This window comes from Camellia sinensis, chromosome 10, assembly GCF_055761805.1.
Source record: "Camellia sinensis isolate YWXY chromosome 10, ASM5576180v1, whole genome shotgun sequence".
Lineage (NCBI taxonomy): Eukaryota > Viridiplantae > Streptophyta > Magnoliopsida > Ericales > Theaceae > Camellia > Camellia sinensis.
This window is the reverse complement of record NC_138970.1, coordinates 167,402,630-167,425,744: the sequence shown is the minus strand read 5'-3', so window position 1 is coordinate 167,425,744 and position 23,115 is coordinate 167,402,630. Positions and strand designations below refer to the sequence as shown.

Sequence of the window (23,115 nt, the reverse complement as noted above, 5' to 3'; positions counted from 1 at the left end):
TTTTACTTTCCTCCCCTCTTCTTTTCACTCAACTCTCAAACCAGAGAGACGAAGAGGGAAGATGATGACGCGACGACAATAGCACGGCGAGGCAAGGCGACACCAGGCGAGGCGATGGCGGCGGCGAGGTGACGCCCTTCCTTCAGTGCTCCATCAAATTGTAGAGAATGTAGAGAGAGAAAGTTAGAGAGAGAGTATAAATGAATCTGGGGCAATGGGTACCAAAGGAATGAATGAATTTCAACCAGAAATTGCAATCTTAACAAAATAGACATTTGGTTGCTCTTCTAGGTTACTGTATCAATGGCAATGAAAGGCTTTTGGTGTATGAGAACATGCCACAGAGGACTTTGGCTCAACATTTGTTTGAGTGGGGTAAACTTGGGAACTCTCCTCTTGCTTGGAAGCAGAGGGTGACAATGGCATTGGATGTGGCCAGAGGGGTTGAGTATCTTCACAGCTTAGCACAACAAAGTTTCATTCATAGAGATTTAAAACCCTCTAATATACTTCTTGGGGATGACATGAGAGCCAAGGTTGTAGATTTTGGTCTGGTTAAAAATGCACCTGATGGGAAGTACTCTCTTGAACTCCGTGGCTTACTATTGAACCAATCCTGCCTCGCATCACCGTGCCAACAGTGACGGCGAGCAACAATTGAACTCCGTGACTTACTATGGATGGCCAAACTTTTCCCATTCTCAAACATACCAAATGCACCTTTCAAATCTAAAGTTCATAACCCAAAAAAACAATACAACCAAACAGTGCTAAGAATGAATCAATTGAACATAAAATAGCAACATAACAAGAACCCATGTGCCAAAACAAATAAATAAACAATATCCAGAAGGCAACAACAGTGAAACATTTCAAAATCAACATTCAGATGTAGAAATTCACATCCCAAATATGAGGATCATTTTGGTCTTTCGTTTGGCTGGGTTATGTGAGTTTGATCCTCGTCGGTGTCGTCGTCTCGCCGGTGCTTTCACTCCCCTCTTCATCTCTCTGTTCGGTCGTTCGTAGGTGCCCTACTCTGAAACATTTGAGAGCTTAGAAGGAGAAGAAAGAAGAAAACAGGGTGGAAAAAAAAATTTGTTCAAAACAACGCCGTTTTGGCCCACGGCAGGGATAATTGCAGGGAATAATGGCAGAGGATCCGGACACCGAAAAAATAGAAGAGAGACATGTCTGATGTCTCCTAACACAGAAGCGACGGCAAAGCAAAACAGGAAGAGCCAACAGGGAGATCAAAACCGAATAAAAACGAGAATTATAAATAAATAAAAAGAGAGTTTTTTGTAGATATTTGGTATTAAGATTTTATAAAATAAAAAATATATAATATTTTTATAGTAGTTAAGATTTTTTAATATTTTTATAGAAAAAATTTAACTCAGATAAATTTTATTTGATTCAGAGAAATTTTAATCCCGACACATTGAAATTTCTCTGTCGCACCCTTTTCAACTTTTCCCATACACTATGATTAGTGATGAGATTGTTAAATTATTTTTATAAAAAAATTAAAAAAAAAATTGTATATTAAAAAATATCTAAAACAAATATAAATTCTTATTAAAAAATAACATGTTGTAATTGCAAAAAAAAAATTACACTGTGTATTTTATTAATAATATTCCAGAAATGTGCTAAGTGTTTGTGTAAAGACTTGACACATGTCCACTCTCAAATTATCAAGTGGATATAGATGAAACTAAAGAATTCAGCTTTAATGACTAACAAATATTGGAAGTCCAACCATTGAGGCCTAATAACTTTTAATTAATAGAATTCAACAATTGAAATGTCTCAAACCACATCTCTTTATTTTCTCAAATGTTCTTTTTTTATGGTTCATGCATTCATTCTAATATTGATAGAGAATTGGACGTGCGGAAGAGTAAAAGATATCAAAATTATATATTGAGTTATGTAATTGTTGTGATGAAAAATAAATGTTATTTTCCCCTTCTATAGCGAGTTATCTGGTTGTACCTCCAATTAAAATGTTAGGTGTGCTTCTACATCATCATTGAATGTTGCTTTTATTTTTTTAGATACTTTGGACTATTTTTGGAAGATGGTTATAATCAACTTTTTGGTTAAAAGCTGATTATAATAAGCTTTTTGTAAGAGAGGGAAGTGGGTTATAATCTGAGAAGTGGATTATAACCCACTTCCCAAAACACCCATTTATCTCATAATTGTTTGTGTTTTTGTGTTATGAAATTTGTTATATCTGTATTTACTAAAGTTATTAGATGGACCTAATGTAAAAAATGCAAACTATTTCAATGGCATTCTCTGGATTAGAAATACAAAAAAATATACAAAAAGTATATGAATAGACAACATTTTATAAAATTTGTTTGTGAGTCTCACTTCTTGAAAATCCTATAATTCATTTATTTTTTGTATTATATTTTATATTTGGTGTCTGTACTTTTATATATATATATATAGTTTTCTTTGTTTTCTTATTTTTAAAAATTAATAAATAAATAAATCATTTTCTATTTCAAACAATTTCATTTTTGTTTCTATTTTTTATTTTTTCTTAAAGAAGTTTTAGTTTTGAGCAATTACTTACTTACTTTCTTTTTTTTTTTTCTATATATTGTAATTTTGTGCATTTTAAGTGTATGATATTTTCACTAATACACTCGGAGATGCACTATGAAAGAAATATCATGCGAAAATCAAGCAAGAAGAAAATAAATAAATAAAACAATACGATGAATGTGGAGCAAAGATCAAAGCTCAAAACTACCAAAGCAAGCAAGCAAATAAACAAGTAAGTAGAATAGAATGTTTAACCATAGACATTTGAAAATTTGTAACAAAATTTTACAACTTTCCTTTTTGCTAAGAAAATTCTATTTGGTACTAGCTAAATAAAATTCTTTTAAAATAGTTTTTTTTTTTTAACCCATTATCACCAAATAGAGAAGAATATAGCCAATTAAACCCATTGAGGAAGAATTGACAATGTCCTTCCAAACACAAACAATTACCCACCCCTTCCTACATTTATTTTTCTTCATTCATTTCGTCATTTTTTTTTTTCCTTTTTTCTTCTTGTTTTTGTCAATATCAATTCCCTCTTTCTTCCCTTTGTGCTTGTACAAATAGAGTTGGGTTAACAAACCAACTGTGCAATGCAAGTGTGCATGTATGTGTTTTGAATTATTAAAGCACACCACATATTCTACAATTAACTTGGAAAATGAAACTATAACTGTAAGGAGCAGAAATAGAATTGATTTTAGAAGTGTGAAAGAGATGGAGAAATTGATCGATCATGAAAAAAATAGAAAGTCGGTGCATGCCAAAAATCGATTGAGAGAGAGATTTTTAGGGCTTCTTAGAAATCAATTTGAGAGAGAGGGGGGGTTATTGTTGCAAATGGAGGAATTTTGAGTTTTGGAAGTGGTAGAGGGGTTGGAGTTAGTATGAGGCTTTGGTAGAGGGAAACCATTAAAGCGAAGAGAGCAGAGAGAGAGAGAGAGAGACAGAGAGAGAGGCCCATATAAACCTGATATCTATCTTGTTGGAGAGAACACCTTCACTTCAATGATGGAAGCCGATAGAGGCTTATCGTCTCGTTGTGGTTGGAACTCAACAGAGGCTACTAGTTATTGCTGGAAATTAAGGATTACACAGAGATGCTAAGAGCAGCAGAGGAGGAAGAGAAGGAGTAAGAGACGAAAAAGAGAGAAAGAGAAGCATAATCGTTGTGGGGGAGTGAGACAAAAATAGGAGAGAGAGTTAACCGGTTGCTTAGGTTTCCCATTTTCTACCGTTAAACAATTCAATTATAGTGACCCCGGTCTTTTCCCATTTGATTATTGTATCCGGACTTAGGTTCCGTAGATTCCGTCATTGTATAATTGTTGTTGTCATTCATTATTTTCTTATTTTGAGTCTAGGGTTGTGTTGGGAAGATTTGGAGCAGGTTGGTTGAGCTTAGGAACCAAGTCTAGTTGCCCAGATTTTGGCTTGTCCGCTCGAGCGGGGGTTTGGACGCTCGAGCGGGGAATACACCCATCCAGTATGTCCTGTGTAGTGTTGGCCGCTCGAGCGGGGGATTGGACGCTCGAGCGGGAAATCGTGAGTGACGCTCGAGCGGGGATTTGGGCGCTCGAGCGGGGACCTGTCTGCAAAAACTTCTGGGAGTGTGCATTCGCCGCTCGAGCGGGAGTTTGGCCGCTCGAGCGGGAGTCTGTGAGTGGCGCTCGAGCGGGGGTTTCCACGCTCGAGCGGGGTGACTGGTATAAAAATCCGAGATCCGACTTTTTAGAGGATTTTTCATCTCCTTTTTGATTTTAAAACCCTAGAACCGTCTTCTCCCTCTCCCTACACACCTTCTCTCTTAGGTTTGATCTACTTAGAGTGTATTTCTACCCTAAGTCCTTTGTTAAAAAGATAGAGTGGGTCGAGGGCTTCCGTTTGATCTGAACAATCCTGGGTTTGGAGCACTTTGGTTTTCGTCATCTTCTCCATTCGAATTCTTCGCTTCAAGGTAGGGATTTCCTACACCATCCTATAAGTTTTGTCCTAAGTTTTGGTATTTTGATATGTTGGGAGTACTTTGGTAATTTTGGGAAAAACCCTAGTGGCATTAATAAATTAATTTGTATAATTAATTTAAGGAAATTGGGGAAATTGGTTAAATGCATGAAATTGAGGAATTCATTGATTAAATGGTGTAGTTGGATAATTAAAATCGCTCGCTTATTGAATTGTTGATATATTTATTTCCAGTCTAGAAATAACTGTTTTGGGCTATCGGTGGAGGATAGTCGTGTTTGTTGTAGACATTGCATGTGGATTAGGAATAACTGAAACTAATCACATTGGTTAAGTCATTAATTTTGACTATTGCATTAATACAGAAAATACGTGCATTGATTGAGCATTGCATTTGCATATATTGTTTTGTGTGGGAGGAGATAGGGGATGTACTCCACGGTTTAGGGGAAGATAGGGGATGGACCTCTAAACCGAATTTTGTTTGGGAGGAGATAGGGGATGGACTCCATTAGCATCACTTTTATGTGTGCTTATTTATATTGAAGTGTTTTATTTGATACAGCACTAAAATGTGTATCAAACTGGAAGTATGAAGTGTTTGATTTGAGCCTGAGTCTCATCTGTTTGTTGACATTGGAAGAATGTGAATATAATATATATAGTTCACTGTTGTAAGTTTGGCCAGGTTCTGAGCCATATTGATAAAGTTAGAAAGTAAAACGTATCTTAGACAATATTGTCATGAGACTGTAAAATGATGTAATTGATTATCTTGGTTAACCATCTATTGAATGCTAATGCTTTATTCAATGCTTATATTTGGTTTAGTATTTTTCTACTGGGCTGTGGCTCACCCTTTATGGGAACATCATTTTCAGGTTCAGGTGATAAGCAACCTCCAAGGACTTAGCTTGGAAGGATTTAACTTTTGGATTCTGAAGACCATCTTTAGTTATTTGTTTTTATTTGATATATAATCAAGCCTAGGGCTTTATTTGTATTTGAGTTAGAACTCATGTTTTGTGTCCAAGTGTTGGCTTGGAAAAATGTAAGCCCGTAGGGCATTTAATTTGGTATTACATGTATTGTTTTTATTTAATAATACTCTGATGAATGGGATAATGAATTGTTTTCTTTTAATATTGCATGTCAATGTTGTATATATAATGGGTTTATTTTGAGGGCGTTACAACTTGGTATCAGAGCGTACCGGGTTTGAATACTTTGGGTACGTGGGAAGTGATTAGTATCACATTGGGTTCGTCTCGTTTGATAGAGACTTAGTGTAATGTTATATGCTTATGTGATAACATGTTTATGTGATTATGTGGGTATGGAATGTAGTTTCTAGGATGTTGATTGGACCTTTGAGTTTCTAGTAGTCTTGTTGGAAAGGCACTTGATCACTGCTGCTTCCAACCGGAACTATAGTAACGCATTGGGACTATGATTATCCAGGATTGAAATTCGTAGGTGCTTATGTGATTATGTGCTTACGTGGAATGAATTATTGTTGTCCCATGTATTAGGACGCGAGTGTTTAGCTTCGGCACATTTATTAATGTGCTAACGTCTTTGTTTCCTTTATTAGGATGTCAGGACGAGGACGAGGACGCGGTAGGCGTGGTAGGCCGGGTAGGCAGGAGGTGCCTGTGCCAGAGGTGATTCCGGCAGTTCAGGAGGGAATTGGCCAGGCCAATGTGGCCGAGCCAGTAGGCCAGCAGGCTATGGGCGCTCTAGCCCGAGAGATAGCAGGGGCATTCAGGGAGTCAGTAGGCATTCTCAGAGCTGAGAATCAAGCTCGGGATGTTGCTGCAGATGCAGGACCTTCCTTTCTGAAGAGGGAGTTCTTCCGGTCTAATCCGGATGAATTTGTGGGTGATCCTAAAGAGCCGCTTAAGGCAGATGAATGGCTCGAACAGACAACGAAGACGTTTGAGATGCTTGGCATCGAAGACGAGGGGTTGAAAGTGACCTTGGCATCTTTCCAGCTGAAGGGGGATGCGGGTCAGTGGTGGAAGTTCACTAAGGGTCGTATAGGAGGTACTTGGGAGGCTTTTGTGAATGCTTTCCAGGAGAAGTTCTTATCTCCAGCAGTCAGGGAGAAGCTGCGAGACCAGTTTTGTCAGCTTAAGCAGGCGAGTTCTTCAGTGGCCGAGTTTGAGGCTGCATTTACTAGCTTGTCCAGGTTTGCACCTGAGTTGGTGGCGTCTGAGGAACGCCGTTGTATTGAGTTTGAGAAGAAGTTAAGGCGTGGCCTCAAGCTGAGAGTTGGGGGAACTATGATTCGGGATTATGGGCGTATGGTTGATGCTGCGGCCCACATGGAAATCATGATGCAAGAGGAGGAGGAAGGACAGAAGGGCTCCAAGAGGAGTCAGGATGGTCAGAGTGATGGTAGGAGACAGAAGGGTTTTAATCCTCAGCAGTCTCAGGGTAGTTTTTCTAGATCGACTTTTCCTGTGCCGAGTGCTAGTTCGGGAAAAGGCAGTCAGGGAGACATTACCTGTTTCAAGTGTGGCCAGCTGGGCCACAAGTCTCCAGTTTGTCCTCAGAGGGGAGGAGTGCAGAGAGCAGCATCATCTTCGGCTCGATCTGAGAGCCAGAGTCAGGGTAGAGGCCAGCCACTCTCGTGTTATCAGTGTGGTCAGCCGGGGCATATGAAGAGGTATTGCCCTCAGTTGGGTGGCACACCGGGTGTATCTGGTTTGAGGCAGATTCAGGGTCAGCAACCAGCTCAGTCGGGTCAGGCCTCGAGGGCCAATCAGGGGGCTTCATCATCCCAGTCGGTACAGCAATCTTATGCTCTTAGGGGTGAGCAGGTTGATCAGAGGTCGTCTGGGCGTGTGTATGCTGTTACCGCGCAGGATCTTGTGCCGGCACCATCAGTTGTGAGAGGTACCTTCTTGTTTTGCAACTCGGTTGCTAATGTTTTGATTGATACGGGTGCATCTCATTCCTTTGTGTCTGCTGCATTTGCATCTGTTTTGGAGTTGGAGTTAGCACCGTTAGCATCTCCTATTTGCGTAGCGTCACCTCTTGGGGGTGATTTGATTTTGAAACAAGGTGTTAGGGGTTGTGATATAGAGGTTGATTATCATAGAATCCCATTTTCCTTTGTAGTTATGCCTATGAGGGGTTTCGATGTTATTTTGGGTATGGACTGGTTATCGTCATACCGGGCAGTTATTGATTGCTGCCGCCAGAGGGTCACTTGTTGTACTGTGAGCGGAGAGTACTTTCATTTTCTGGGGGACCGGGTTGGTAATGTGTTGCCACCGAGGTATGTTCCGCGAGGACGGAGTGAGCTTAGTGGTCTACTTGCTAACCTTTCGATTAGTGAGGATGATGAGACTCAGATTGTGTTGCCAAGGGTGGTTTGTGAGTACTCGGATGTCTTTCCCGAGGATCTCGTTGGTTTGCCACCGCATCGAGAGATGGAATTCTCTATTGACCTAGTGCCTGGCACAGAGCCGATTTCTATGGCACCTTATCGTTTTGCCCCAGCCGAGTTAGTTGAGTTGAAGATTCAGCCCCAGGAGTTGCTAGATAAGGGCTTTATACGTCCTAGTGTTTCACCTTGGGGAGCACCGGCTCTCTTTGTTAAAAAGAAAGGTGGTGCTTTGAGACTTTGTATAGATTACCGGAAATTGAATCGGGCTACGGTTAAGAATAAGTACCCTATGCCTCGTATAGATGATCTGTTCGATCAGTTGAAGGGATCCCGTTGTTTCTCAAAGATAGATTTGAGATCGAGTTATCATCAGTTGAGAGTCAGGGAGGAGGATATTCCGAAGACGGCATTCCGTACGCGGTATGGCCACTATGAGTTTCTGGTGATGCCATTTGGGCTCACCAATGCACCGACAGTTTTTATGGATTTGATGAACCGGATATTCCGGGAATTTTTAGATCGTTTTGTAGTTGTCTTCGTGGACGACATCCTTATTTATTCACCTTCTGAGGAGAAGCACAAAGAATACTTGAGAGTGGTGCTTGAGTTACTTAGAGCCCATAAGCTTTATGCTAAGTTTGGGAAGTGTGAGTTCTGGCTAGAAGAGGTTAAGTTCTTAGGCCATGTAGTTTCTGGGGAAGGAGTGTCTGTTGATACATCCAAGACTGAGGCGGTGCAAGATTGGGCGCAACCTAAGAGTGTGTTTGAGATCCGCAGTTTTCTGGGGTTAGCTGGGTATTATCGTCGGTTTGTGAAAGATTTCTCCAGATTAGCTTCACCTTTGACTAGATTGACTCGGAAGGGAGTCAAATTTGTATGGAGTGAGACTTCTGAAAAGTCGTTCCAGGAGTTGAAAGTTAGACTGACCACCGCTCCAGTATTGATTATTCCAGAGAGAGGGTTGGGTTATGCAGTCTATTGTGACGCCTCACGAGAGGGTCTGGGTTGTGTGTTAATGCAAGAAGGGAAAGTAGTTGCCTATGGCTCACGTCAGCTGAAAATTCACGAGCAGAATTACCCTATGCATGATCTAGAGTTAGCAGCTGTGATATTTGCCTTGAAGATTTGGAGGCATTATCTTTATGGTGAGAGATTCGAGGTATTCTCGGATCATAAGAGTCTGAAATATTTGTTTACACAGAAAGACTTGAACTTGAGGCAGAGGAGGTGGATGGAGTTCATAGAGGATTATGACTTTGAGTTGCATTATCATCCGGGAAAGGCCAACGTGGTGGCCGATGCCCTTAGCAGGAAACCTTTTGGTGGCATAGCTAGTATAGCCATCCGAGAATGGGAGATGTTGGGTGCACTTGGGGAGTTTAATTTACTTCAGGGCGAATCCGTTGAGGCTGCGGCCTTGTTTTCTGTAGTTGTGCAGCCTACACTCGTGACTCGAGTGTTAGAGGCTCAGAGGGGTGACCTTGAGGTAGAAACCCTCCGTGAGAAGATTTCCGGTGGGAAAGTTGAGAAGGGTTTGACGGTGTATCCCGACCTGAGTGTGAGATACCGAGACCGTCTGTTTGTGCCGGAGTCTTGTCGAAAGGAGGTACTCCGAGAGTTTCATCATTCACGCCTTGCGGTGCATCCGGGAGGCACTAAGATGTATCGGGATTTGGGTCGCCAGTTCTGGTGGCGGGGTATGAAGAGAGATGTGGCAGCTTTCGTATCTAAGTGCCTTACTTGTCAGCAAGTGAAGGCCGAACATCAGAGGCCAGCGGGTTTGTTGCAACCCTTGCCTATTGCTGAGTGGAAGTGGGAACACGTAACTATGGACTTCGTTGTGGGTCTTCCGAGGACTCAGCGGGGTAGTAATGCTATTTGGGTGGTTGTAGACCGGTTGACTAAGTCGGCGCACTTCATTCCTATGCGCGTAAGCGATTCGGTAGATCATCTTGCCGGTTTATATATTCGGGACATAGTGAGGTTGCACGGGGTCCCAGTGACGATCGTCTCAGATAGAGACCCTCGTTTTACTGCTAGGTTGTGGCAGAGTTTGCAGAGTGCCTTAGGCACTAAGTTGACCTTTAGCACGGCTTATCATCCACAGACTGACGGGCAGTCCGAGCGTACTATTCAGATTCTTGAGGATATGCTTCGGGGTTGTGTTCTAGACTTTAGTGGGTCGTGGGAGGGGCACTTGCCGTTGGTGGAGTTTGCCTACAACAACAGCTTCCAGTCTAGTATCGGTATGGCACCGTTTGAGGCCTTGTATGGCCGACCATGTAGATCTCCTGTTTGTTGGGCCGAGGTGGGTGATGCACCTCTGTTGGGTCCGGAGTTGGTGAGGGAAACGACAGAGAAAGTCGAGCTTATCCATAAGAGGCTTGTTACAGCACAGTGTCGTCAGAAATCTTATGCCGACCGTAGGAGGAGACCTTTGGTGTTTGAGGTGGGTGATCATGTCTTTCTGAAGATATCACCTAGACGGGGTTTGATGAGGTTTGGGAAGAGCGGGAAGTTGTCCCCTCGGTTCATTGGTCCGTTTGAGATCCTTGAGAGGATTGGCGAGGCTGCTTATCGTTTAGCTTTACCGCCGCAGCTGTCCGGAGTACATGACGTGTTTCATGTGAGTATGCTTCGGAAGTATGAGCCGGATCCATCACATGTGTTGGATTGGACCGATTTAGTGGTTGATGAGGATGTCTCGTATGAGGAGAGACCGGTTCGGGTATTGGATAGGCGGGATCAAGTTTTGCGAGGCAAAACCATCCCTTTGGTGAAAGTTTCGTGGAAACATCACGGAGTGGAGGAAGCCACTTGGGAACGTGAATTGGAAGTCCGCCAGAAATATCCAGACATGTTTGTTGATTTGTAATCTTATAATTAGATTCTGTTATATTGTTGAACTTAAGAGCTTTATATATTTCTTAAGTTGTAAAACATTGAGTTTGTATTGGTAAATGGGTGTATCTTGAAACTTGCTTCATTATAGAAGTTTGGTGTAACATTGCATCTGTTGAGTACATTGTTGAATGGGTTGTATATATCATGCGATTGAATATGATATGGGAAGTGTTAACATTGAGAGGAATAATGCATAATAATGATACAGGTTGAAATATATGTTGTTTTATATATATAATGTGAGATACCCCTTGATAAAGAGATGAAGTGACCAGTATTGGGTCAAGATGTTTATTGTTGTTATACAATATCTTTGAGAATTGAGAAAAACTTGTTTTTATTTACAAACTTATGCTTAATTTCGGGGACGAAATTCTTTTAAGGGGGGGGGGGGGAGGTTATAGCGACCCCGGTCTTTTCCCATTTGATTATTGTATCTGGACTTAGGTTCCGTAGATTCCGTCATTGTATAATTGTTGTTGTCATTCATTATTTTCTTATTTTGAGTCTTGGGTTGTGTTAGGAAGATTTGGAGCAGGTTGGTTGAGCTTAGGAACCAAGTCTAGTTGCCTAGATTTTGGCTTGTCCGCTCGAGCGGGGGTTTGGACGCTCGAGCGGGGAATACACCCATCCAGTATGTCCTGTGTAGTGTTGGCCGCTCGAGCGGGGGATTGGACGCTCGAGCGGGAAATCGTGAGTGACGCTCGAGCGGGGATTTGGGCGCTCGAGCGGGGACCTGTCTGCAAAAACTTCTGGGAGTGTGCATTCGCCGCTTGAGCGGGAGTTTGGCCGCTCGAGCGGGAGTCTGTGAGTGGCGCTCGAGCGGGGGTTTCCACGCTCGAGCGGGGCGAATGGTATAAAAATCCGAGATCCGACTTTTTGGAGGATTTTTCATCTCCTTTTTGATTTTAAAACCCTAGAACCGTCTTCTCCCTCTCCCTACACACCTTCTCTCTTAGGTTTGATCTACGTAGAGTGTATTTCTACCCTAAGTCCTTTGTTAAAAAGATAGAGTGGGTCGAGGGCTTCCGTTTGATCTGAACAATCCTGGGTTTGGAGCACTTTGGTTTTCGTCATCTTCTCCATTCGAATTCTTCGCTTCAAGGTAGGGATTTCTTACACCATCCTATAAGTTTTGTCCTAAGTTTTGGTATTTTGATATGTTGGGAGTACTTTGGTAATTTTGGGAAAAACCCTAGTGGCATTAATAAATTAATTTGTATAATTAATTTAAGGAAATTGGGGAAATTGGTTAAATGCATGAAATTGAGGAATTCATTGATTAAATGGTGTAGTTGGATAATTAAAATCGCTCGCTTATTGAATTGTTGATATATTTATTTCCAGTCTAGAAATAACTGTTTTGGGCTATCGGTGGAGGATAGTTGTGTTTGTTGTAGACATTGCATGTGGATTAGGAATAACTGAAACTAATCACATTGGTTAAGTCATTAATTTTGACTATTGCATTAATACAGAAAATACGTGCATTGATTGAGCATTGCATTTGCATATATTGTTTTGTGTGGGAGGAGATAGGGGATGTACTCCACGGTTTAGGGGAAGATAGGGGATGGACCTCTAAACCGAATTTTGTTTGGGAGGAGATAGGGGATGGACTCCATTAGCATCACTTTTATGTGTGCTTATTTATATTGAAGTGTTTTATTTGATACAGCACTAAAATGTGTATCAAACTGGAAGTATGAAGTGTTTGATTTGAGCCTGAGTCTCATCTGTTTGTTGACATTGGAAGAATGTGAATATAATATATATAGTTCACTGTTGTAAGTTTGGCCAGGTTCTGAGCCATATTGATAAAGTTAGAAAGTAAAACGTATCTTAGACAATATTGTCATGAGACTGTAAAATGATGTAATTGATTATCTTGGTTAACCATCTATTGAATGCTAATGCTTTATTCAATGCTTATATTTGGTTTAGTATTTTTCTACTGGGCTGTGGCTCACCCTTTATGGGAACATCATTTTCAGGTTCAAGTGATAAGCAACCTCCAAGGACTTAGCTTGGAAGGATTTAACTTTTGGATTCTGAAGACCATCTTTAGTTATTTGTTTTTATTTGATATATAATCAAGCCTAGGGCTTTATTTGTATTTGAGTTAGAACTCATGTTTTGTGTCCAAGTGTTGGCTTGGAAAAATGTAAGCCCGTAGGGCATTTAATTTGGTATTACATGTATTGTTTTTATTTAATAATACTCTGATGAATGGGATAATGAATTGTTTTCTTTTAATATTGCATGTCAATGTTGTATATATAATGGGTTTATTTTGAGGGCGTTACATCAATGGTCCTGATCAATTGTTTGTAATCCAGGGGTAGATAATTGGGTTGCATATGATGTGCAAGGTTGCACACCCAAACAGCTCCCTAGAGGACTTTCAAAAATCATTCTATTCTATTATATATTAGTGTATACTCGTACCTGAAGGCACGGAGTAAATAAAAACAAGTGAACAAAAAGAAGAAGAAAAAAATTAAATAAATAGGGAGGAAAAAAAAAAAGAGAGAGAAAATAAAAAAATAAAATGAAAACGAGGAAGGTGGGATTATGGGATCATTCATGAGATTATTTAAGGGATCATGGGAGGGTGGATGAAAAAAGGAAAAAGTAAGAGAGAGAAGCGGGAAAGTAGGATACATCACAGCCATTGTTTTGTAGTTTGAATAGATCTGAACCATCCAAATGTTGTAATAGAACAAATGTGTATAGGACAAATTTAGGGATGTAATAATGGCCCGGCTTGGCCCATCCGGGCCTCGCGGGCTCCCGCCTTTTTAACGGCCCGGCCCGGCCCATGGGCCAAAAAGTGGGGTCCAGCCCAAGCCCAAGCCTAATCATAATAGGACCTGGGCCACCGGTCGAGCCTAGTCGACCCTTTTTTTAACTAGGAATAAATAATTAAAAAAAATTTATACTAGCTTATTTTAGTTAAAATTAATGAGATGTTTTGTTTGGTTATTTTTCTTGGTGATACTTAAATTTAATTATGTATGACTTATGTTTTTTTAAGTATTAACTTATAACTAAAAAAGTGGGCCCTTTCCCAAAATAAGCTGAAGTGTGTTTCCAAAACACGCTTTCAGCATGTTTCTGGCACAGGCGCACAAAATGAATAAAATCATAAAAGTGTGGTTACAAATCACGCTTTTAATTAAGAAAACGTTGTTCCTATTAGCGCTTTCATCTTTAATGAAAGCATGTTTCAGAATCACGCCTTCAATAGAAAGCATAGTTAGAAACCACACTTTTAAAGAAAATTTGCTTTTAAAAGAAAGCGTGGTTCGTAACCACGCTTTTAAAAGTTAAATAAAATGACCCACCCCCCTTATTTGCAACCACTCTTTTTATACACTTCGTTTTTTTTTTCCCCGAACCAGTCTCCCTTTGTTCTCCCTCTACTCTCACTCTCTCTCTCTCTCTTTATGGGTTCTCTACTCTCTCTCTATCTGTGGGTCGCTCCCTGCTCTCTCTCTCTCTCGCTGGTATGACTCTCTCTCTCTCTCTCTCTCTCTCTCTTAGTTTGAATTTTATATGTGTTGATTTTGTTTGTGAAAATGTGAATGTGGGTACAATGTGGGTAGAATAGGTTTTGTGAATGTGAAAATGTTGTGAATTGATAAATATGTTGGTAGAATAGGGTTTGTGAACCCAGCTAACTGAAGTTGCTGATGTCATCAAAAATAAATACTAAAATGCCCATAATACCCTCAAGTGTCTTGAAATGCCCATGAGCTAAGTCACATGAGGCAAAGCCGAAATTATTTTCTCAGTCGCAGATAGCACTATGTAACACACCCACAGTCAAGTACCTACATGTAGAACATGTACCTCAGTCAAAAACTTTCGTTGCTTGGAGTTCTTTGAATACTGAGTGGAGTAAAGTTGAAATACAATCTCAAACCGGGCATGAGAATGAGCCACCCACAGTCAAATAAGAAGATGCAGAGCATGTACCTCAGTCAAAAACTTCTGCTACTTGGGGTTCTTCGAATACTGAGGGGAGTGAAGTTGAAATACAATCTCAAACCAAGCATGAGAATGAATCACCCACCAATATCTAGAGTTGTAATAAAAATAGTGAGTCCAATGGCGGCAACGAGTGGCCTGTTGACAAAAATCAGATTTTGGGGAACGACACAACGTTAAAGGCAAATGGCTGAGGGTCCAGTAGAGGGGGTTGGGGTTCTTCGAGTGAAGAGAGCCACAGTGATGATGGGAAGGAAGGAATGTGGGGTTGGCAAATTACAGAATTTGGGAGCTGTAGAAACAATCTCATTTGCAAGTTGTTGGTCCAGTTGGGGGGTTAATCTATTCTATTATTAAAGGGGTACACCAATTTTTGTGTCATGAAGCCTGGCTTAGAAATTTTTTTCTATTTTTCCTAAAATGACCATAACTTGTTAAATAATCTATTATTTTAAAAATTATATCAATTTGTAATTAAGGGTCAAATCATAAATTAGTAACTTAGTAAATAATTTCCAGTTTTCCACTTCCCACATTTCAGAAACTACCGTGCAGTTCCACGTTTCACCATCTTCTCTCTTTTTTTTTAATTTTATATTTTAAATTTATAACAAACTGTTGTGTAAGTTCCACAGTTCATTATCTTCACTCTATTCAAAAACTAATTTTTTTTTTTTTTTTTTTTTGGAGAAAAACTATTCAAGTATTCAAGAACTTTTTTCTTTCTTTCTTTCTTTCTGTTTTTTCTTATTTAAATTTTATTTTTTTGGTGTGGATAAAGACTATTGAAGCAGATTGCAATCTTATAGTTTTGTTGCAAGTTCATAGAGTGATTGTCCAAAATATATATCTACTGCTCATCTTGCACGGTAAGTGTAGTATTGTTAATTATAATTTTTATGTTCTTCATTAAAATGTTTCATTATGTAATCAGGTTTTTTGGGGGAAAAAAAACATAGTATAAAAAATTTGTGTGTTTGTTTTCTTAATGTTGTATGTGTGTGTGTGCGCATGTTTTTTAAAAAATCAATGTTCTTAAAATTTCTATTATATTATCAGGTTCTGTACCCTTTTTTTTTTTGTGGGAGTTTTCTTTAATCTTAAATTTTTGTGTGTGTGTTTCCAAAAAAAAGTGGTCTTAAATTTTCCATTATGTTATCAAATTCTTTGGGAAAAAAAGTACAGAATAAGAAATAAATTTTATTTATTTATTTATTGAGTTTTTTGTAAAGAAATAATTCATTGTTCTTAAAAAAAAATTTAAAAAAAACTATTTAAAAAATTATATAGCTTATTACTGTAAAACGAAAATCCATATGGTACAAAATGCAGCACAACTTCAATCTCTTATGTATATAATCACCCTATTTAAATCCATTGTGACATCATGATTTGAATATTTGAAGTATTTAGGAAAGCCTTAGAATAAGTAGGAATCAAAAATTGTAAAATTATATTTTGGAATAAATAAATATAGCACATTTACATCCTCTATACAAGTTTGATTTACAAAAACTATAATAAAAACTATAAATAAAAAATACTATACACTCCATATCACACCCTCTAATGCCCTAACTTGCCCCCAGTCCCACAACCCCGACCGTGGACCTCCCTCATCAGTCTCCTGCCATAGACTCTCTAAATATGTGGCTCCCTCAATCGCAAATGCGGATCCTGTGGCGCTCCCTCCTCCATATGTGGCCCTCCAGCAACTGCTTATGGAGCCTATGACTGTGACCCTCCTCTCCTTCCTGTGCTGCCTCTGATCCTCCCTCTGGCCCAACATTGGATACTGCTGTGAGCTATGAAACTCTCTCATCTAGTACAACCGTATCACGATCTGCAATTGGACCTCAACCTCTGCCTCTGCCCGCACCCCAACCTCGGTCGCGATGTCTGCCACGACCATAACCTTAGCCTCTCCCTCGCACTCTGAGGGGGGCCTCAATATAGACCTCATCTTAAGCATGGGAGATGCCGGTGAGAACTGCATCATGTGTAGTCGTGGTTACGGTCGAACTAGTCCCCAAAAAAGTAGGTGTATGTAGTGTGGGAATATGTGATATACATGTATCAACTCCAACATTACACACACCTAAACTGTGTGGTGGTGGCAACTGGGTCGGTGGGGTAACAACCTCATGCATGTATCGGGGAGGTGTCCAATCAGGGTCAGTTACATAAGGTATGCCAGTATGCTGGATAGGATGTACTAGAGGGAATCTGAAGATATGTATGGGGTAGCATGTAGTGGGGTCACTGATGTCCAAGGACCTGATGTGGTCAGCGTTGAAGTGGAAGGCACTGACATGGACAACACTGATGTGTCTAGAGCAGCTGTTACACTGTGTACACCGTAGTGGCCAAAATGCAGACGATCCCCCTAATGGGCATGCTGGATCGCTTCGTACAGTAAGTCTCGAATCTCTACAACGGCCTGCAAGGCTTGCTGTCCATCACGTCTGAAAAGGGCGTCCTCAACCAAGTGATATGACCTCCCAGCTCCAACCACCTGAACAAAAATTCAGACGTATTAGGCTGCAGTTGACTGAAAGTAAATCAATTATAATCTTAATAATTATCTGACACATACTATGATACTCACCAATGCCTCAAGAGAAGGCCCAACTCCCTGATATTCGGACTCAAACAGGTGGCTCAAATTACCGACTAGTAAATGTGTATGTCGCCGATACCGTAACATGTAAGGGTCGGACGAGGGAAGTACCTCATTGCTCTAGTCAGCCTGTACAATAGTGTCCCGACGGGCATCCCACTACTGTATATACCACATATAAAACAGACTCCAGTCAGTGCCAGCTTGGCCATGCCTATCAGTCACATGCAACCGCCACTCGGTGTCGAACTAGTCTGGCATGGACTGGACCCGACGAAACTGTCGGAGGACGCGATCGGGGAGATGCCACTCAATTACGTCAAAACAAATAAGTGGCACTCTTGCCATCCATATCTCCCGACCTAGTCGACAGTAGTCTGGGAGCGTATTGAGGACCCCAGCATAAGGCTGCCATATAAACTACAACAACGACAAGTATATTAAAATTCGCTCGTGAACTCAAAACATATACAATGAACAAGACAACTAAAATGTACTAAATTGCATACCTCGCCCTCGATCATCCGGACGAACTGGTCTTTATAAACGACGACTACGTGGGTCGATACGACCTCGTAGCCGAAGTTAACTCTCCACCGGCTGCCTTGAGGTCCGGGTGGCAACTGCATGTCTCCCTGGCCCATGAGAAGCTCACCATGAGCAACCACTTGCCGCCTAGACGGGGCAATGTGAATGAATTTGTCCCACGCCCAAATCTGCAATAGTTTGAACCTAATTACAATACTAATATATGTCATACAAAATGAATTGACATGTACTAAAATTCTTACTAACCTGTAGCAAGACAAGTGGCGCTCTGATCTCTTTCGCACCCACTTGAGCCGCTCGACACAGTATTCTATACAAGCATGCCAAAGCCGCGCCACCCTAGCTGTACTTGCTGATCTCGTCAATGTCTCTCAGCAGTGGTAAGTACATAAGCTTGAGCAGGTTTTGTGACATATCAGGGAGAAGTACCCCCCATAAGCCACAAAATATATGCTCGGGCATGCTACTGTACCAACTCATCTGGAGCCTGCTCTGGAAGAGGACCAAAATGCTCAACCAGCCACCTCACCCTCAGTCTACCTGCCTGTAAGTCTGCAGGTATAGGTGCTACTCCCAATAGCTCAGCACATAAAGCTATCCACTAGTCCCTCGTAAATGATCGGTCAACACCAGTAACTGCTCGCATGTCAATCCGTAGACCATATAGGACAGATACGTCCTGCAATGTGACCGTGGCCTCTCCGATCAAGAAATAGAATGTATGAGTCTCTGTGCATCACCCCTCGGCCAGAGCAGTGATGAGTGGGTGGTCCAGTCTAATGTGACCAATACGGTAAACACCATAGAATCCTGCGTGTAGTATATACTACAGGACTCTATGGTCCAACGGATGCTCCCGCATGCTAGAATCTGCCCGATGGCATGTCAACACTGTACGTGCCTCCTCTTGCATAACAGAATGACTAGTTTAAATAATATCATTATCATGTAAGATAAAACAAAATAAAGGGTATTTTAATCGTAAGCTTAAAGTCCAACAAACGTTATTGCATACCAAATGCTCCCATGTATTGTCGGCCCGATGTGGATGAATGAGAAGTGGGACCTCCTCAGGTAGATATGCCATGAAGCCTGTACAAGTGAAATGATAGATCATAACAACAAAACTCTCATTTAATCATAACAAAAAAACTGTAATTATTCTATAAATTGCAATTTGTAACAGGAAAGTATGCTCAGTTATTTCAAAATTTAAATTTCTGTGATACTATTATAGAAGCAATTCACTAAAATGTAATTAATTTTTACTTCAAAAAACTCTATTAGTTAACTGTAATTTAACTATAACAATTAAACTCTAATTATTTCATACATGACGACTTCTAAAAGAAAAATGTGCTCGATTATTTTAAAATTATAAATTTTTGTGCCACTAATATGGAAGCAATTCACTAAAATCTAATTATAATCATAAAAAAACTCTAATTATTCCATAATTTATGATTTTTAAATATATATATATATATATATATATTTCTAATTTAAGATTTAAAATTATGTGTCATTAAATATGATAAACAATTCAACAAGACCTACCGTTATCTATGCTATAACTAATACAAAAATCTTTTTCAAAATAATTTTAGGGCCTCAGTTACATAAGCTTAATAATTACCATGAACATAGTGCAGAAACATGTGGATAGTTTTCCTACATAAATATTTGCCAAAAAATTGAATGAGAAAATTTTGTTTCAAAAATAGGTTGGTGATTACATTTATGGCATATTTGACAAAACTTAATTATTGATTTTGTAATGCTAAATGTTTCAATAAAGTATAAATTTTTAAATTAAATAAATTTATTCATAAATTGTAAATGCGAAAAATGCTTGGAGTATTTGAAAATATTAAATTTATTCATAAATATTAAATTTTCAAATGGTAGAAGAACTATTTTATTAAGTATAGAATTTTGTAATACACATTTTCAATCAACTACACAATAAAAAACTTAGGCCTATGTGCTACAGTTAAATTTTTTTGCATACATATTTAGTTTAATTTATTTGCTTAGTATGTTAGTTATAATTTTTTTTTAATATAAAACAATTACAATATATAAAGAATTAAAAATTAAAAATGATCTATTTAGAGTTCAAATTAAGAAAATGACTTTAGGGTTTGCAAAATGTTCAATTGGTCTAACCTCTAAAACATTAGTAAATATAATTAATTAATAGTTTAACAGGGGGTCATTTGCATTACAAGCTAAAAATTCACATGGGTTGTCCAATTACAATCTCATAATTAAAAAGCGCAACCATTTTACAATTTCACAATTCACAAAACTCATGTAAGCATTACATAGTCTTCATCGACCTAGCCGTGCCGGACATGTTCGCCTGTCATGACCTGTCTGCTGGCACTCACTACAACGAGTGGTCAAACGCCTATATGATGTATCCATCTCATTCGGAATACGGGACAGAGATTTACGACCCCGTTTTACTTCTCGCAAAGGAAGTACATTAGGCATTAAGGTCCACTGCGGATCATCCCAATAATCTTGATGTAGTATTGGATTGAATTTAGTTTCCCAAACCCTCATATATATAGGAAGCCTGTATACTGGATCAACGTACTCGAATGGATTGTCACCGCATTCAGACATAACAGCGAGCATATGGGAACATGGATAGTGTCATATCTTGTATTTGCCAAAACTGCACGTGGGTTGATTCATGTAACGCCCTCAAAAAAATAACATTAACCCATCAATATAGACATGCACTGATATATAAAAGTTCCACTTTCTTCTATTCATCAGAGTTCCATTACCAAAATTATTACATGTTAACAACAAAAGCAAATGCCCTAAAGGCTTACAGTTTTCCAAGTTAACACTTGGTTACAACAAAAGAGTGCTAACTCATTTACACACTAAGCCCTTGGCTTGAATATACATGTAATACATCAAAGAAATAAAACAACAAAAGTCCACTCGCCTCTAGCCTCCCAAGCTACGTCCTTGGAGGTGGCATGCTACCTGTACCGGAAAATGATATTCCCATATAGGGTGAGCCACAGCCCAGTAGAGATATACTAAACTAAATATGAACAATGACTAAAAGATTAGCAGTTGATAGATGGCCAACACTGATATTTTCCCTTAACACACTTTACAGTATCATGACATACAAGTCCATGTTACAATCCACTTTCCAATTCTGTTCAATTCTCAGTTTACAACCATGGCTCAGAACCTAGCCAAACAACTCATATGAGGCAATAACTCTTATTAAGCACTTTCCCATTTCATAATAGATAAGCATACTAGCTATATCACACACCAACAGAAAAGCATACAAGCTATATCATCACTTCCATAGATATGCATAAGAGCACTATCACACTTCCAAAGACAAGCATATGAGCTCTATCAACACATTAATAGATAAGCATATGAGCTCTATCTATGGAGTCCATCCCCTATCTCCTCCCAACAACATCCGGTTTAGAGGTCCATCCCCTATCTTCCCCTAAACCGTGGAGTACATCCCCTATCTCCTCCAACACAACACAATGCATATAAACAATAATTATACACATCATCACACAACACATAAATTTAATGTATTCTTTCAACCGTCATACTCAATGACACATTCCAGTGACTAGTTCCAGTTTGCCTAATTATCATACATTATCTACAACAATCAAGACTATCCTCCACCGATACCCCAAGGCAGTTATTTCTATACAGAAAATAAATGCAACAATGGATATATATAATCAACATTTCAACTAGGTGAATGATAAATAATCCAACTGCACCCTTTAATCCCATACCTTTCGAAATCAATTCCTCATTTCTCATAATTAATTATGCAAATTAATTAACCAATGTAATTAGGGCATTTTCTATAATCAACATTTCAACCCTTCACGGTTTCATTTTCATTAATGGTTTAACACTAATTTCACTTTTCCATGCCAAACATGCATCTAGGTTTTATATAGCTAAAACCCCAACTTTTGTAAATTTACACAAAAGCCCCCAAACTTTCACAAAATTACCAAACCAACCCCAATATCTCAAAATACTAAAATTTAAAGACAAAGACCATAGTGAGGAGTAGGTTATCCGTACCTCGAAGTTAGAGCTCAGACGAAGAAGAGACAAAAACCAAAGTGCTCCAAAGACCAAGATTTTCAGATCAAAACGACGCCATCGATGATCAACACAACTTTTACAAAGGCCGAAGAGAAGGAGGACACTCTAACTAGATCAAACCCTAGAGAGAATGGAGTTTCTAGAGAGAGAGGCTCTCAAAAAAGAGTTTTAGAAAAAGTAGGAGAGAGAAAGAAAAGTAAAAAGTGATTTAAAATCACCCATCGGATAACTCATATACGTATGACCCGCTCGAGCGGAGAACACAATGCTCGAGCGCCAAGAACAAAAATCTGAACACGCTCGAGCACAATAAGGCCCGCTCGAGCGCCAAGACACAAGAATAAAGCACTTCTGCTCGAGCGCGAAAACCAGTCCGCTCGAGCTTAGATTTCCACCTCCCAGAACTTATACCCAGAAAGTACTACCCGCTCGAGCGCCACCAAACCCGCTCGAGCGCTACCGCTCGAGCGTAAACAAACCCGCTCGAGCGCTACCGCTCGAGCGTAAACAAACTCGCTCGAGCATAAAAATCACATCTGCAGAAGTTTTGTAGGAACACGAAATACTGGAGGTGTGCAATCCCCGCTCGAGCGCAAGAAGACCCGCTCGAGCGGATCGCCTAAAAACTGGGCAACAAGGAATTGAAACCAAGGCCTAACCAACCTGTAACAAACTTGCCCAAAACATCCTAAAACTCAATCAAGTGGAATTAAAGGACGGCAACAAGATAGATACCACTACCAACTTCACGGAACCGAGTCCGGAATACAACAGAACAGCAAAGGGACAACCGGGATCGCTATAACCTCCCCCCCTTAAAGAATTTCGTCCCCGAAATTAAACACGAGTTTTTTTTTCAAAAACAGGTTTTTTCTATTTTCAACAATATTGCAACATAATATTTAAACAACCCGACCCATTACTGGTCGATCCCACTTTTTTTTTTTAAGAGGCAAAACACAACATATATTATAAGTGC

At 39.7% G+C, this 23,115-nt stretch overlaps 1 pseudogene; it reads left to right on the top strand.

The window, feature by feature from the left end:
- Nucleotides 1–214: 214 nt before the first annotated feature.
- Nucleotides 215–644, top strand: LOC114304100 (receptor-like kinase TMK4 pseudogene; annotated as a pseudogene).
- Nucleotides 645–23,115: the final 22,471 nt, after the last annotated feature.